This window comes from Passer domesticus, chromosome 9 (genome assembly GCF_036417665.1).
Source record: "Passer domesticus isolate bPasDom1 chromosome 9, bPasDom1.hap1, whole genome shotgun sequence".
Classification (NCBI taxonomy): domain Eukaryota; kingdom Metazoa; phylum Chordata; class Aves; order Passeriformes; family Passeridae; genus Passer; species Passer domesticus.
Window position 1 is genome coordinate 4,235,683 of NC_087482.1, and position 17,185 is coordinate 4,252,867.

The 17,185-nt window shown below is 49.9% G+C and overlaps 1 protein-coding gene and 1 long non-coding RNA gene across 2 annotated transcripts in view; one reads left to right on the forward strand and one right to left on the reverse strand.

The window, feature by feature from the left end:
* LOC135307549 (serine/threonine-protein kinase PAK 1-like) overlaps positions 1 to 17,185 on the reverse strand; it is a 437,852-nt gene that overhangs the window by 254,481 nt on the left and 166,186 nt on the right. The window lies entirely within an intron of this gene.
* The window catches only part of LOC135307053 (uncharacterized), a 36,502-nt gene that overhangs the window by 6,221 nt on the left and 13,096 nt on the right, over positions 1 to 17,185 (forward strand). The window lies entirely within an intron of this gene.

Here is a 17,185-nt window from a genome sequence, read left to right on the forward strand (position 1 = left end):
AAAAAAAGTTTTGTGAATGGCCCTTTGATGAAGCAAAACATTTACAATCAGGGCAGTCCATTCATAGAGATGGGGGCACACTCTGGGGGTACAGCTAAGGCCATGAGGTCACAGCAGGGCTCTGGGATCACAGCTGGCTGAGGTCACAGCAGGCCCTGAGGTCACAGAGGTGCCAGAGGTGCCAGAGCCCCGTGGTTGCACAGCAGCACAAGGAGCCAGCAGTCAGTCCCTGAGCACAACTGTTGCAGCAGCAGCGGCTGTGGCAGCAGCGGTGCTGACCTTGGGACAGCGGTGTCGGGACAGCGGTGGCAGCAAGAGCTGCGGGACTGGCAGAGGGCAAGGCACCATGGCCCTTGCTCTGCGCCTCCTACTCCTGCTCCTCCTGGCTGTGGCCCTGCCTGCCAGGGCTGCCCAGGCTGCTCCGCTGCAAGCGCGGCGAGCAGGTGAGCCGGCAGCCTGGCTGCCCTTTCCCGGGACAGTGCTCCCTGCTCCCTGGGAAGCGCTGGGGATGGTTTTGCCCAGGGCATTAGGGAGGGTTTCCTCTGTGGGAGGGAGAGGGTCCCAAGGGGCCCTGGACAGCCCCATTTCCCTTTCCTCTCCCAGAATGTTAGACAGGGCAGGGAAAGAGGGTGGAGAGTGGCCAGGAGCCAGCCCAGTGTTCCCCAGGCCCCTGTGCAGCTTTGGCCATGTCCATTCACAACTGGCTCCCATGGCCTTTCCTTTCCCATTTCCTGTACCCAGCTCCCTGAGGCAGAAGGGGATAAAACACAGCATGGAAATAGTTATGATCTCTGCTCTCTCTAGATTTGGATGGCGACATAAATTATTTGCAAGTACTGGTGAATGACACTTTAAAGATCTTGGAAAATGCTGGAGGCAAGTTCTGAATTTCTGTTTTATCTGATAGAATAATCAGTGTCAATGTGGCAAGAGCTCATTCATGCCACTTTCCTCAAGGTTCTGTCAGGGTTGAAAGGCTGAAAAATTTGCTCTGCTCCCTTCTGGAGCCCTGAGGGATCCCACAGGATCGCTGTCAGTGGGAGGAAGGAGCATTTAGTTGTCAGTCTTCCTCCTGTGTGCAATGCCAGTGTGTCCTTCCATGTGCTCTGTGCAGCCACAGAGAAGAGCAGAGAGGGAAGGGGCCAGGCCCAGGGCTGTGCCCCGGGACTGAGCCTTGTGGGCAGCCTGAGGATCTCCTGCAGTGCCACAGGAGCTCTTCTGTCCTGCCTTTCTTTGCAGCTGAACCTGCTGGTGAAGGTGGTGCAGCTTCCCAAGCCACGTCCAGGACTGAGCCTTTGGGTGATGCTGAGGGTAGGTCAAGGCCTTTCCCCCTGGGAGAGCTGCCAGCTCAGAGCCCAAAGCTGGGCCAGGGGGGCAGCGTTGCAGGTGCCAGCACAGAACCATGCACGTGTGTGCCCTCGCCCTGCGCGATCCCCTCACCGCTCCTGCGGCTCAGTGGTGCCCGTGCAGATCAGCAGAGATGGCAGAAGCTTCTGTGGCTGTTGTGTTACAGGTGTGTCTGCAGGGAGGACTTCTCCAGCTCCTTTGCTGATTCCTACAGAGAAGCCTGCCTCCCATGGCAGGGGTGAGTAGTGTGTCCCTGCTGACCCCACAGGCTGATCCCTGCTTTTGTGGGATCTGTTCCGAGGAAATAGAAATATTCCTCTTAAGGTCCCCTGAGAATGGAGAACAAACCCAGAAGGAACAGTAAGTCCCTGGAGGCATCCAAACACATGGAGAAGATGCTGAGTGATCTGGAATGATGCCGTGGAGGATGCATTTCCCTCATGCTTCCCCTGGGACTCAGCATCTGGGGGCTTTGGCTGCACATCTGGACACGCCGTGCCAGGCACAGTGGGAAGGGATCCATGGCAGCCTCTCTGCCCCGCTGCTGCTTTCACGCCCTGCAGGGCTGCTTCCCAGCCTGGCCTGGCTGCAGCTTCAGCCCAGCCTCTGCAGGAAGGCATTTGGCATCAGCTGACAGGCAGCCCAAACTGCACCACAGGCCATGCCCACCCTGAGAGCCCCTGCGATGTTGCAGTCTCCAGGCTGATCACTAACAGTGGGTGTTTTGGTGAAAGTGGGCCCTGTCCTACCTAGGATGTTTATGTCTTTGACAAGAATTGCCTCTTGAAGATCCGCCTCTCCAGTGGGGATCAGTCTTACCTGATGAGCTGTTGCTTTTCCTTTCTCCACAAGTGGATGGAGAGGCTGTACAGAAGGCGGCGTTTCCCGAAGGAAGCAGTGGCTCCATGCCAGCCTCTGCTGCAGGAAGAGAGGCGATGCCAGGCACAGGCATGGGAGGTAATTGCTGTGCCTCTGGACTTGAGACCTGCTGCGGTTTGAGCTGCCCTCTCTGCTGCTTGGCAGTGCAGGCACAGCCCAGGGGAATTATCCCGAGCAGGCTCAGGGCACTCGGTACTGAGCAGTCCTGCTGGGGTCCCTGCGTGGGAGGGAGATCCTGAAACCTAGGAGCGACTGCATTCCCATGGTGGGGAATTGACAGAGCAGGACAGGAAGTCTCCAGTGTGTCCTGAGGGGCCTGGTTATGTCCTCTCCCTTCAGGGAGGAATTTCAGGGGGAAGAGGAATAGAGGGAGAGAAGAAATTAGGAAGGGAGGGAGAGAGGGCAGAGGGAGGGAGCGATGATTGTGGCAGTGCCTGCTGCATTTTTTCACTAGTGCTTTAGGAAGAGTTTTAGCTCTGGGAGTGGGAGAGCCCAAATGCACTCCGGGCTGCTCCAGCCACCTCGCCAGGGATGTTACACAGGGCCTGCAAAGAGCATGGGGATTGGCCAGGAGCCTGCCCAGAGCTCCCGAGGCCCCTGTGCAGCTTTGGCCACGTCCATTCACATCTGGCTCCCACAACCTTACCCAACCCACTTGCAATGCCCTGTTATCTGAGGCAGAGGGGGCCACAATACACCAGGGAAATGGTTCTGATCTGTGCTCCCTTCTAGATCGGGATGGCAAATTGCACTATTTGGATGCCCTGCTGGATGATGGCTTAAGGCTCTTGAAGAATGCTGGAGGCAAGTTGTCCCTGTGCCTTTCTTAACAATATCCTGACAGCGCTGCAGGTGCCAGCACAGAACCATGCACGTGTGTGCCCTCGCCCTGCGCGATCCCCTCACAGCTCCTGCGGCTCAGTGGTGCCTGTGCAGATCAGCAGAGATGGCAGAAGCTTCTGTGGCTGTTGTGTTACAGGTGTGCCTGCAGGGAAGACTTTCCCAGGTCCTTTGGTGGATGTTGCACGCAAGCCCAGCTCCCATCGCAAGGGTGAGTGGTGTGTCCCTGCTGACCCCACAGGCTGAGCCCTGCTTTTGTGGGATCTGTTCCTGGGAAATGGAACTCTGTTGCTCTAAGGTCCTCCGAGGCGAAAGAACAAAGCTACAGGTCACAAGAAACCCCGTGAGCCACTCAAAATCACGGGACAAATGGTGAAAGAATTACTGCAAACCGAACAAGGTGGGTGCATTTCCCTCATGCTTCCCCTGGGACTCAGCAGTCAGGGCCTTTGGCTGCACATCTGGACACGCCGTGCCCGGCACAACGGGAAGGGATCCATGGCAGCCTCTCTGCCCCACTGCTGCTTTCACGCCCCGCAGGGCTACTTCCCAGCCTGGCCTGGCGGCAGCTTCTGCCCAGTCTCTGCAGGAAGGCATTTGGCGTCAGCTGACAGACAGCCCAAACTGCACCACGGGCCTGAGATTCCCTGAAATTTCATAGTCTCCAGGATGATCACTAAGGGCGGGTGTTATCATGAAAGTGGACCCTGGCCTACCCAGAAAATTGTGTGGATTCCTGATCCTTAACCATGACTTTCACAAGTACTGGCTGCTGAAGATGCCACCTCCCCAATGGGGAACAGCCCCACCTGATCCAGCCGTCCCTCTTCCTTTCTCCAGAAGTGGATGGAGAGGCTGGGCAGAAGGCGGCGTTTCCCGAAGGAAGCAGTGGCTCCATGACAGCCTCTGCTGTAGGACTGGAGGCGATGCCAGGCACAGTCACAGGAGGTAATTGCTGTGCCTCTGGGCCTGAGCCCTGCTGAGGCTTGAGCTGCTCTCTGTGCTGCCTGGAAGTGAGGGCACAGCCCAGGGGAATTATCCCGAGCACGCTCAGGGCACTCGGGTACTGAGCAGTCCTGCTGGGGTCCCTGTGTGGGAGACACTTCCTGAAACCTGGCAGTGACTGCACGGGGTGCCCATGGTGGGGAAAGGACAGAGGGGCAGAGCAAGGCTCCAGTGTGTCCTGAGAGGGCCTGGCTGGGTCCCCTTGGGCTGTGGGAGCTCTCCCAGCCCAGATGGAGGAAGGGCGGCTGGGAGGACAGGCAGGAGGGAGTTTGCGAGGGATACTTGCAGCACTGCCTGCTGCAGTTCTCCCCAGGGATTCAAGGAGCATTTTCCTTGTGCGACTGAGAACTACCACGGGCCCTGGGCTGCTCCAGCCACCTCTCCAGGGATGTTGTACAGGGTCTGCAAAGAGGATAGGGATTGACCATGAGCCTGCCCAGAGCTCCCCAGGCCCCTGAGCAGCTTTGGCCTTGTCCATTCACATCTGGCTCCCATGGCCTTACCTGATCTATGTGCAGTGCCCAGTTCCCTGAGGCAGAAGGGGATTCCAGCACATCATGGAAATGGTTCTGATCTTTGCAAACTTCTAGGTTGGGATCAAGACATGGATTATCTGGGAAAGCTGCTGGATTATGGCTTGAGACTCATGGGAAATCCTGGAGGCAAGTGCTCAATGTACCTTTCCTGAGAGAATACACAGTGACCAGGTGGCAAGAGCTCATACATTTGCCCTTTCACTTAAGATAATCTGAAGGTTGATGGAATATGGAAAATTTGCTCTGCTCCCTTCTGGAGCCCTGAGGGATCCCACAGGATCACTGTCAGTGGGAGGAAGGAGCATTTAGCTGTCCATCTTCCTCCCGTGTGCAATGCCCATGTGTCCTTCCATGTGCTCTGTGCAGCCACAGAGAAGAGCAGAGAGGGAAGGGGCCGGGCCCATGGCTGTGCCCCGGGGCTGAGCCTTGTGGGCAGTCTGAGGATCTCCTGCAGTGCCACTGGAGCTCTTCTGTCCTGCCTTTCTTTGCAGCTGAACCTGCTGGTGAAGGTGGTGCAGCTTCCCAAGCCACGTCCAGGACGGAGCCTCTGGGAGATGCTGAGGGTAGGTCAAGGCCTTTCCCCCTGGGAGAGCTGCTAGCTCAGAGCCCAAAGCGGGGCCAGGGGGGCATCGCTGCAGGTGCCAGCACAGAACCATGCACGTGTGTGCCCTCGCCATGCGCGATCCCCTCCCTGCTCCTGTGGCTCAGGCACGGCAGCGGTTTGGAAACAGGAGAGCCCTGACCCTGCCCTGAAAGCCAAGACATTTTCTTAAACGTATCCCCATGTTTAACGCACATGACATCCTGAAGATGCCAGCACCCAAATCAGGAACTCTTCCATCTAATCCAACTGTCCTTTTTCCTGTCTGAAGTGATGGACCAAACATCTGTGCAGAAGGAGGCACATCCTGGAGGAAGCATATCCTCATGGGTAGCCCCTGCTGCAGGAAGGAAGGCGATGCCAGACACGGGCACAGGCACAGCAGGTAATTGCTGTGCCGGGCTCAGCCCTGGCCGGGGCTGTGTGGCAGCAGCTCTTCCCCCAGGGCCTGCCCTTGCCCAGCCCGGCAGCAGCCAAAGCTGGAGGCGCCTTGGCTTCCAGGCCTCTGGAGCTGGTTCAGAGCCCCGGGGAAACGGGACTGGTGCAGCAACGTCCCTGGCGCTGCAGCTGCTGCGGAGCTGGCCCTGAGTGCCCAGAGGCCCAAGGCACAGGAGCAGCCCCGAGCGGGAGCCCTGCCGCCAGCCCAGGGCCAGAGCCAGCCCTGGCTCCCGACTGGGCAGGGGCTGCGCTGGGTCCTGACAGGGCCTGAGCCTGTCCCCTGGGGCTGGGGGAGCTGTCACGGGGCAGGGAGGGCCAGGGCTGGCAGTGGCTGCTCAGGGATGGCTTTGGCCCGTGTCCCTGGCAGCAGCCACTGCCCAAGCAGCTGCGCTGCCCCCGGGCTCTCCTCCCGGCCTGCTGGGCTTTGTTGGCTGGCACAGCCTGTGCCAAGGGCCGGCAAGGTGCCTGCAGGCCCCAGCTCTGGGGGAAACAGAGAACGTCCTGCCCATATCCACCGTGCTGCCAGCTCAGCAGTACAGCACAGCACGGGCTCATGCTCCCCATCGCTCCCACAGATGCAGCCGGCACCACAACACATGTTTGTGATGCCCAGAAAGGCCTCAGAAGTGTCTTCTATATGGGAACAGGCTGCTGGGCAAGGTTAATGGCAGGCCTGCTATTTTTGGACCTTATTCTCATGTTGTGCTGTGTCAAAATCTGGTGTAACTGGAAGAAGAAATGGTGAGTGGTCATCTTTCCCTGAAAGAGTTTCTTTTGAAAGTCTAATGTAGACAGGAAGCATTCCCACTGAGGCTGCAGTGGAGTTGTGGCCAGTCCATGGTTCTCCAAACAACTCTGCTGAGGGTTCTGCCAATATGCTGCTGCCCAGTGCTTCCATTGGCCTCTCAATTGCTGGGCCTTGTCCTGGGGCCCCGCTGGGGCTGCAGCCAGAGCTGGCTCCCACTGAGGCTGCCTGGCCAAGAGCAGCCCCAGGGGCACAGGGCATAGGCAGAGGGAGGTGGGGAGGAGAAAGAGCAGGGCCGAGGTTGCCCTTGAAAGGCAGAGGCGCTCTGGGGCCCGCTCCTGGCCAGGGACCCTGCCCAGAGCCGTGCCCTGCTGGCCGGGGCCTTGAGGGGCAGCTGTCCAGCTGGGCCCAGCTGTGCCAGCAGCTCCAGCCGTGCTGGGGAGCCTTGCCAGCTCTGGGCCCTGCTGTGCACGAGGGTCCCTGTGTGCCACTGGCAGCTGGGGCCTCAGCCACCTCCTCTCTCCACAGGAGCACCTCTGGAAATTCACAAGACCGGCCAATGGCCTCAGTCATGGAGAACTGGGCCTGTCATCTTCAATCTCTGTGCCAGTGTCCGTTGTCCCTGCCACGGCTGCATGACCAGCTCATTTCTGGGCATGTGCTGCTGCCACCACCACCCAGAACAGGAGCCTCTGTCCCTGAACGTGCTGGCCCTGGTGTCCAGCCAGGACTGAAGGTGGGCCCCTCCTGCCAGAGAAGGTCTTGATCAGCATCTTTCACCTCTGCTCTCTATGTGGTGGCACCAGCCCTGCCTGTGCTGATTTTCTGGGCACAGCCAGATTTGTGCTGGCAACAGCCGGGCATGGGTCTCCTGAGACTAGGAGCTACTATAGTTATTTTTAATTTTGCAAGATTTAGGAACATTTTTCATAAACTATTCCCCTAATAGTTCTTCCCCTTTTCCACAATAGTTCTATATTTTTCAACGTAGTTTTAGAATTTGGAAACACATAGAACATTTTCACACTTCTAGAATTAAAAAACTATTACATTTAATTGGTAATCTTTATTCCTGGAAGAACTAAGTTCACTGAAGAAACATAGTCTACTGCAGAGGCTCATTGCCCAGGGCAGATTTGTATCTTCTCACAAGTAACCAAGAACCTTTTTTCTCATATTTTCTGGGATTTCTGAGAAGCTCGCCTCTTGGTCTTCAGAGGCAAGCTTTGAGCACAGTAGGAATCTCTTCAAGTCACCATCTTTGTTTGCTTCTGCCAAGAACTGCCTCAGTTCCAGAGCAGAGGCTTCTCTCAGCTTCCTGCCGCCCCGCTCCCCCCAAGCCTGTCCTGAGCCCTCTCCTGCAGCTGCTGCACTGCCATGGAGCTGCTGTAAAACACAACAGCTCTGCCACAGCCGCTCAGCTGGATTGGAAAAGCTTTCTGGCCATGCTTACATTAGGCTGGTGGCTTCTCGAAACACAAGCTGAGCTTCTGAATGCTGTGTTTCACCTGGCAAAGGAACTGATGCTGCCTTTCTCATGGAGCCTAAACTCCCATGGGTTTTCAATGCTTTCTGGCCAGCATACGGCCTGGAAAACCTTTTAATGCAGCCCTTTAGTACTGAAAATTACCCAGTCTGTGTATCAAAGGAACTTGTTTAAATGCTGGAGCCCACCAGAGCATCCTTCCAGGCCATAATTTACTCCCCCGCACCTCCCCCTCCATGACTGACAAACAGCACCTTTGACAGTTCTTTCCTCCAGAAGCTGAATGGCACCATTTTATTTGGGGGAGGAAAAAAAAGGAAATGTTCTGGGATACAATCATCATCATCATCATCATCATCACAATGAGCCACAAATTAGTTAAATTACATCAACATCTCAGACTGTGGACTTATTTCTCAGAGTGCAGCACTGGCTGTACTACCCCTTGAAACTGCAGATGTGCTACAGTCTTTAAAATCAGGTGGATGCAGACGAGATTTGGAGCCAAGCCCAGCTCTGGGAGAGCTTTAGGGATTGGGCCTCCACGGGCACCGCTGTGTGCCTGGAGTAACCTGCCCCAAGCCATCTGCCACCTGAAGAGCCAAGTGGGGCACGGAAAAGCACAGGCTGCAGAGGGGCTGGGAGTGCAGGGAGCCCATCCTGGTCAGGACTAACACGCTCATCCCACCTTTGGACTGGATTTGGATGGAGACCAGAGCTAATAGCTCGCAAAAGAAAAAGAGGGTACAAAGGTCCCTGGAGTCCCCTGCCCCAGTACCTCAGCCAGTGGGGAAAGGAAGAGGCCAACATGTGGCCGGGGGTTTAAAAGGAGGCTGTGCTCCCCACGAGCTGAGAGAGACAACCCCACAAGGGGATGTCCCAATGGACTCGCTCCCTATGTTCAAACAAAGCTACAGGACTCCTCTGGCTCCTTTATGGACACTGGCTTTTCACAGCGTGATTTTTATGCACACCTGTTTCCTTGTATCAGACTATCAGCAGCCTGCAGTGACTCACTGCCACTCTGGTCTGCAGGGGAAATGGAACTAATTTCCATTGGGGCCCTCCCAGATGGAAGAACAAACCCAGAGGAGACAAGCAACCCCTGCAGGCATCCAAACTTCTGCACCAGAGGCTGAGTGAGCTGCAGAGGGGGCCTAGTGGGTGCATTTCCCTCAGCCTTCTCCCGAGACTCAGCAGCTGGGCACCTGCGCTGCACATGGGTGTTGGATAATATGCCAAGTTTAATTTTTGTTTCATGTCTCCAGTCAGGCTTGGTTTGCCTTTGCCTTGGGGAAAGGAATTCTCATGGCTTTTTTAAGGGATCTTGCATCACTCTCAAGGGAAATGAGCTTAACATCTCAATGAACTGGGAATAACCCAAAAGGTCCACAAAAAGATAATGACCATCAGCAAACATCAAGGAACATCTTCCCCAGACACTGCCCCCTGGCATAGTTGGAGACACCTGGTCTGCAAGAGGCTGGGACGAAAATCAAGGAGGGTGGACTTTTTATTAACATCAGAGGCCAAGAAATCTGGGTCCAGGAGGAAAACAAATACTAAAAACTATGTGACTTGAGACTAACAAATATTAAATGAATGGAAAATTGCATCTAGTTGAATATTAGGAAGTCTGAAGCTTAATTATGGAGCTCTGTGTATTGTGATGTGGTTTTTCTTTTATTAATTTGATTTGTAATTTTGAAGTTTCCTTATGCTGTTCCTTTTGTCCCTGCCCTTTTCCCAGAACTTTCCGCACTTTTCTTTTATTAGATGCCAGTTTCTCCCAGAGGCTGCCTCCCCTCGAGAATTTTCAGTTTTGTATTTCTTCAAACTTTATTTGTTCACTGAAACTGTTTTGCTCCCTTGAAGTTCTTTATTGGTTTCTACATTGTATTTCCCGCCTTGTTTTTACTCCCAATTTTCCTGATTTGTTAAAGGTTGTATCCTCCCTCTGGGACCGGCCCCTGTCTATAAGTTACTGTTTGCCCTCAGTTCAGGGTCCTGGGATGATGAAGAGGGGAAGTTTTACCATCAAATAAAGTTACCCCGGGACCCGTGTTGCTGTTCCTTCGTTTCATGCTGTGCCATCACTGGCAGCTGGGATTTAGTGGAGCTCGGGGGAGGGGGATTGTTGCCCCTCTGTCACCATCCAGCTGGGCCAAGCAACAGTGATGTGTAGTTATGTTATTTTAGTTTAGATGTCCTCTGTTCTCCCCATAGTTCCCCTTTCCCCCCATGTATTGTTACCATCAGGCAGCCGGGGTTGTCAAGGTCATGTAGAAGGCGGCGTGCACGTGTCCCTTACCTGGGGCGGTTGGGAATGGAGAAGCTTGTTGCCAAGGGGGTGCAGCATGGCAACACCTGATCTCCCATCAAGTTACAAGAAAGCAATCTCCACCGATAAATGGCAAAGAGCTGACTGACAGACTTTGGCAGGGCCCAGGGCTGTCGGAAGCAACTCTCAGGGGTAGAAAAGTCTGAGTACCAATCTTGAAAATTAATCAGACACGTGGTCTCCATGAGGGCAGTTCCCAGCACTGCAAATTTTTTCTTATGTTGTCCTTTGCTGTATTTTTGTTAAGGTTTAATAGACCTTTTTTAAATTTTCAAAGTGAGCAGTTGTTTCTCACCAATAGAACTACTGTCAATATGCTTTTGCTTTGTGTGATTGGTCAAAAAACTTTTGAAGTAAGTTGTAACGTTAAGTTCTTGGTCTGCTGCCAGGGATGTGAGCTGCTGGCATCTTCCCATTGTCATAACCATGTAATGGGACTGATGCTGGAAAAGAAACAGCTCGAGACGCGTTCCCCAGCAGTCCCATCCTGTTCGTGATTTGTACGTAGACCCCCCCGGCCGGCAATAAATGGTGCTCCTCAGTGAGGAGGATTTGTAGACTAGAGGAATATAAAAAATAAAAAATAAGACCGTGGACAGTGCAATTGCCAGAGGCCCAGGCTGTTAAAAGGAGGAATGGATCATGCCCTTTGTTGTCTGTAGCTGGTATGCTTGTAAGTAACAAGTAGCAACTTTAGGGGCTCCTGGGCAACGAGATGGGAAACCATCTATCTAAAACAGGAGGGGATGTCTTTTACTGGCTTCAGACAATTTTACAGGAAAAAGGACATTCAGACAGCTCAAAACATGAACGAAAAGACTTATTAATCTGGGTAAAAGCGAATACTCAAAATATAGACTTGAAGTCTGCTTTTACCTTTGATTTCTGGGACCGGATAAACTGGAAAATTTACAATCTAGTCTCTCTCAAAAGGAAGAGACTTTAATCAAACCTGTTTCCAGAGCTTTATCATAGAGCTTTAAACAGAATGATCGTAACAGAGACTTTCTCAAACACCAAAACAGAACACCTAGTTCTAAGATGTTAATTCCGAGTGGTGCTAGGTCTTTGTCCATCTCTGGGAGGATCTCGGGTTTTGTTTGTAGCTTTTTCCCTTCTCCTGGCATGTCTGGGGTTTCCCCAGGCAGTGTGGACAGCATCCCAATCCCCGCAAAGGGGGAATCAGATCAGCTTCCAGCTTCGGTCGTGTCCTCTGTTTCTTCCAGGATTCCCTGTGCCTCTGATGCTGTGACCAGGCATCCTCCATTTCTCTGCAAAATCATCCACCCCTGGATTTCCTGGGAAAGCATTCAGGATTTTCGTTGTGCTCCGAGAATTTGGGGGTTAAGGAGTCGTGTTCTGGGGAGATTGGGAGTCAAACGGGTGTGAGAGATGAGAGTTTGGGGAAGGTTTGCAAAACAAGGGCTGCTGTTTCTGCGCCCTGTTCCTCTTCCAAACAAGTTGTGGTTGGATCTTGTTCTGAAGTTGTTCAGCAGGGTCTGCCAAGGGGGGCTCCTGATCCACTTTGCCTGGCCAAGGGGCTGTGGGAATCACCCCTGCCATGGTTTCTTCCCGGGAAGTCATTCCCTCAGATTGGGCTCAGGCGGGCAGATTGTTTTGCAGTTCTGAGAATTCTTTTCATAGAGATTCCTCCACCAAGCCTCTTCCAGGGTTTTTGCCACTTTTAGCACCCCAGACTCTGGTTACAGCTGCTGGGCAGGCTTTAGATTTAGCTCTACCTGCAGGGAAGCAGGCAGGGGACAAACAGAAGCAGCGGGAGGCAGCCAGGAGTCGAGCAGAGCTGGGATGGCTCTGCCCAGAGAGATTGTCAAAAATGCGTATTTTATGATTGGCTTTTCGTAAATATTAAAATGAATCTTTTATGTGTTATGCTACAACGTTATGCTGTATTAATTTTCTTAAGTCGTGTGTTAAATATAGTTGGAGGTTTTATCATAATAGAAACTTAAAATAGAAAGTATGCTATGTATGACATTTTTTTAAAGAAAGGACTTGCACCAGGTAGCAGCCACAGGACACCTACAACTTTCCGAGAAAGAGAATTTATTGTTCCCTTATCAGCAGTAAACTAACTTCTTCCTGTCTCACTCAGACATGAAGCTGGCATTAGCATTAAGACAAAGAAGTTGACGATGAACAGACAGAATCCTGTGTTTGAATAGAATTTATGCATCATGTATGAGATGTATGAATATGCAATAGGCTGTTGTTTTTAAGGGTTGATCCTCTGTTAACAGGTGTCCTTTTTCGGGCTTGTGTTGCCCAGAAAAAGGTACACGAAAGTCTGTAACTCTTTGTTTTTATTGTCTCATATTATCTGAATCCAAATTGTCCAAATTTTTATTACTCTAATTATATTACTATTGTTATAACCATTTTATTAGGATTAAACTTTTAAAAATTTTAAAAACAAGTGGTTGGCGTTTTTCACAGCAATTATTAAAATGAATGCTATATGTGTTATGTTAGAAAGTTATGTTGTATTAATCCTTTTAAGTAGTGTGGTAAATAAAGTTTTTCATCTACAGCATAATATTAAAATAGACCCTATATGATGTAAGATATGTTTTGTAACTAGCTCAAGGAATCTGTGAGAGAATGAAGAAATTCTGCGCATAGATATAACAGCTCCAAGACACCAAAATTCCACGAGAAGAATTATTAACTTCTTATCGGGAAGAACCAGACTTCTTCCGGACTCGAAAGAGGCAGAGGAATTGATTTACAAAATGAGGGGGGAGCAGAAGTTAAGCAGAAGACACCCTTTGTTTGAAAAGAATTTTTGAATCATGTATGAGATATATGAATATACAACAGGCTATTGCTTTTAAGGGTTAATCCTTTGTTAGCAAGCCATGCTTTTGGGGCCTTGGTGCCCAAGAAGCATCTGGACAATCAGAGTTAGGACAATAAAGGAGAATAAAAAGAAAAAAATTGCTTTTTATTCTCCTTTATTGTCCTAACTCTGATTGTCCAAATTAATATTGCTCTAATTTTTATTACTCATTTTAAAACTATTTTATTTACTATTAAACTTTTAAAATTTTAGAACAAGTGAATGGCATTTTTCGCAAGTGGTTATGTAATTTATTATATCAGCAAGTGTGTAACCAAGAAAGCCCTAATGCAGAAGAAGTAGAGTTAGTTACTTGCTGGGTCAAATTCTTAGAAGGAGATTCAAAGGTATACAAAGTAAAAAAAAGATAAAGAGCAGAAATCTGAGGGAAAGGATAAAGAAAACAAGAGAGTTATTCAAAAGAGGTGGGATCCCCTTGATTATGTAGCCCCACCAACTCTTCTTCCCAACTATCAAGCCACCCCCCCCTGCTTAACACCCAGCCTCCTGCTTCTCAAAACCAACCTTTACCCCCTCCAGTGATCCCCGCCTCTCCTCTGTATCCTCAGGGAATCTCCATGTCATTTTTACCCCCTCCAACAACTCCACTCCCCCATATATATCCACCCCTTGATGCTTTTCCTCTGCTGCCCCCTACACCCACTAACCTGCAGCATGCTCAACCTCTAAGTCAGAATACAACACTTTTCCCTGAGAAAAAGCCTCTGCATATATCCTCCAACCTAACAACTGCACCTTTCCGAAAATGATAACAAAGAATTAGAGAGCCAGTCGAATAACCCTTCAGATGCTGGCCCTTACTGTAATACCAGATCAAAAAGGGGTGTAAGGCCAGAGGTAAATCTGGAGAGGCTGTTTCCCCTGAGGGAAGTCCCTCTAGGAGGGGGTGTGGGAGGAATAGGTTTGTAAATGCACCCCTGACAGCCTCTGAAGAAAGAACCTTGAAAAAGGAACTGGGTAACCTGGTAGAAGATCCCATTGGGACAGCACAGCAATGAGATCAGTTCCTGGGTCCCAATATATATACCTGGGGGGAGCTGCATTCTGTTATGAACATCCTCTTCTCCCCAGAGGAGATATGCCTCATTAGGCCAGCAGGGTTAAGATGTGGGAGAAGGAAAACTGCACCAGACCCCCAGGTGAGCAAAAACTCCCTGTAGTGGACCCAAATTGGAATCCCATCCAGGAAGAGGGCCAGGGAAACATGCAAGACTACAGGAACCTAATTGTAAGAGGCATAAAAGAATCTGTACCCAAAGGCAGCAATTAGCATTTGATGGGAGTCAAGAAAAGGATGAGTCCCCAGGGGCATGGCTAAATCGATTAAAACAAAATTTTCAGTTACATTCCAGCATCGATCCTGATGGACCAGAGGGCCAAGTATTATTAAAAGTATGGTTTGTTACCAAAGGTTGGCCTGACATCAGGCAGAAATTAGAAAAATTAAAAGACTGGAAAAATTGGAAGACTGGCAAGAAAGGGGAATTAAGGATCTGGGAAACTCTGAAAATTTATTTAAGGAGACATGAGGAGAACAGAACAAAAGCAAAAATTATGGTGGCAGTAACAAGAGGAAGCCTAGAAGTGGGAAGAGGGGAGCCAAAAGGGGGAGCAGAAAATAAAGTGAAGCTGGGTAAATGGAAAAAAACACCATTAGATTATGTGTATTGCTATTACTGTGGCTAAAGAAAGCATGTTAAGCAGTCCTGTAAAAAAATTACAAATGGATGAAGCAATTGAGAAAGAACAGGACACCCTAGTATTGTAAACAAAGGGCCCCAATGTAGGCAGGGATGACGTGGAGGACTCCATGTTCTCCAAAAGCAAATTTATTACTTTATAATACTATATTATATTAAAGAATACTATACTGTACTATACTAAAGAATACGGAAAAGATACTTACTCAATGCTAAAAAGATAATAATGAAAACTCGTGACTCTTTCCAGAGTCCCAACACAGCTTGGCACTAATTGGCCAATGAGTCAAAACAACTCACACCAGAGTCCAAAGTGGCAATCACCCTTGGGTAAACAATGTCCAAACACATTCCAGACGAGCACAACACAGGAGCAGCAAAGGAGATAAGAATTGTTTTCCTTTTCTCTGAGGCCTCTCTCACTACCTTTCAGCTTCCCAGGAGAAAAACCCTGGGCAAAGGGATTTTTCAGAGAATCTGAATGTCACATCCTAGAGAAGATTCTGAGAGGAGATGATGATTAGAGGTGTCAGGGGTCGACGCTGTGGGGGATGAGATTGGACACTAGATAGAGTCCCTGATAAACTTAGAAATTGGTCCCCAGAGTGAAGAATATGAGTTTTTAATGGACACGGGTGCTGATCGATCCTGTGTGACAAAGCTTCCCAGAGGGGCTCAGCTAAGCAAAAAGATCTGCCAAATGTGGGGAGCAAAAGGGGAACCGTTCGGAGCCCAGGTTACAGAGAGCATAATTATAAAAGGCAATTCAAAGGAATGTAGGGATGATTTCCTTTATATCCCAAAAATAACTTGTAACTTACTGGGGCAAGGCTTGCAAGTAAAGATGGGAATTGCAGTAGTGCCAAAGGAGGGGAGGATTTGGTACCCCAAATAATGTTAACTGGACAGGATTTGGGAGAAATTAACCCAGTAGTCTGGGCGGAAGGAGGAGGGCCAGGGTTGTTAAACATCCCACCAATTAAGACAGAAATGCAGTCAGAAATTCCCCCTGCTCAGGATAAACAATACCCCATCTCCCCTGAAGGCCAGAGAGGACTAACAGCTGTGATCCAGGGACTCATGGAAGAAGGCATACTAGAACCATGCATGTCACCACATAATACACCAATGTTAGCTGTCAAGAAGGCTGACGGAACCTATGAATTGGTGCAGGATTTGAGGGAAATTAACAAACAATTTCCAGATAGCCAATAGTATCAAATCCATATCCTCTTCTTAGTCAAACTCCACAAGAGCATGCATGGTTCTCAGTAACAGATTTGAAGGATGCCTTCTGGGCCCGTCCATTAGAGGTGGGGAGCAGGAATTTGTTTGCCTTTGAACGGGAAGACCCACACTGCAAACGTAAACAACAACACAGGTGGACCTGCCTCCCACAGGGATTCACAGAGTCCCCTAACCTATTTGGACGAGCCTTAGAGGATCCTTTAAAATCCTCTGTACCTGGGGAAGAAATACAAATTCTACAATATGTGGATGACCTGCTAATATCAGGCAAAGATCAAGAACAAGTCAAACAGGCCAGTATAAGTTTACTAAACTTTCTGGGAGATAAAGAATTAAAAGGATCAAAGAAAAACCTCCAATTTGTAGAAGAAGAGATAAAGTACCTGGGACATCTAATTGGAAAAGGGTAGAAAAAGCTCAGTCCTGAAAGAGTTGTGGGGATCCTGTCAATTCCACCACCCAAGACTAAAAAAGATGTAAGAAAGCTAATAGGTCTAATGGGCTCTTGTATATTATGGATTGATCAGTATACTCAAGCTGTAAAATTTTTGTATGAAAAATTAACAAGCACAGAACCTGTAGTCTGGACTCTGGAGGATACCGAACGGTTCCAAGACTTAAAGGCTCAATTGACAAAAACCCCAGTTTTGAGTCTGCCTAATTGAAGAAAACCATTTGATCTGTTTGTTAATGTTAATGAATGGATAGCATATGGAGTGATAACCCAAGGCTGGGGGGGAAGCAGGAAGCTGGTGGCTTATCTGTCAAAATTATTGGATGTGGTTGCAAGAGGGTGGCCAGCCTCTATTCAAGCTGTGGCAGCCACAGCTACCTTATTAGAAGACACTCCAAATCCTACATTAAATGGAAGGATTTCAGTACACACATCCCATTATTTGAGGACAGTGTTAAGCCAAAAACTCCTCAGTGGCTAACACACAGCTGAATCCTGAGGTATGAAATAACCCTGATGAATGTCAAGAATCTAGAGATTGTTACCTCAAAAGGTTGAAATCCTGCTCAATTCTTAACCGGGGAACCAAAAATGGAAAATTTAGAGCATAATTGTATAGAGCTAATTGAGATGCAAACAAATGTAAGAGAAGAGCTAGAAGAAGACCCCTTACCATATGGAAGGACC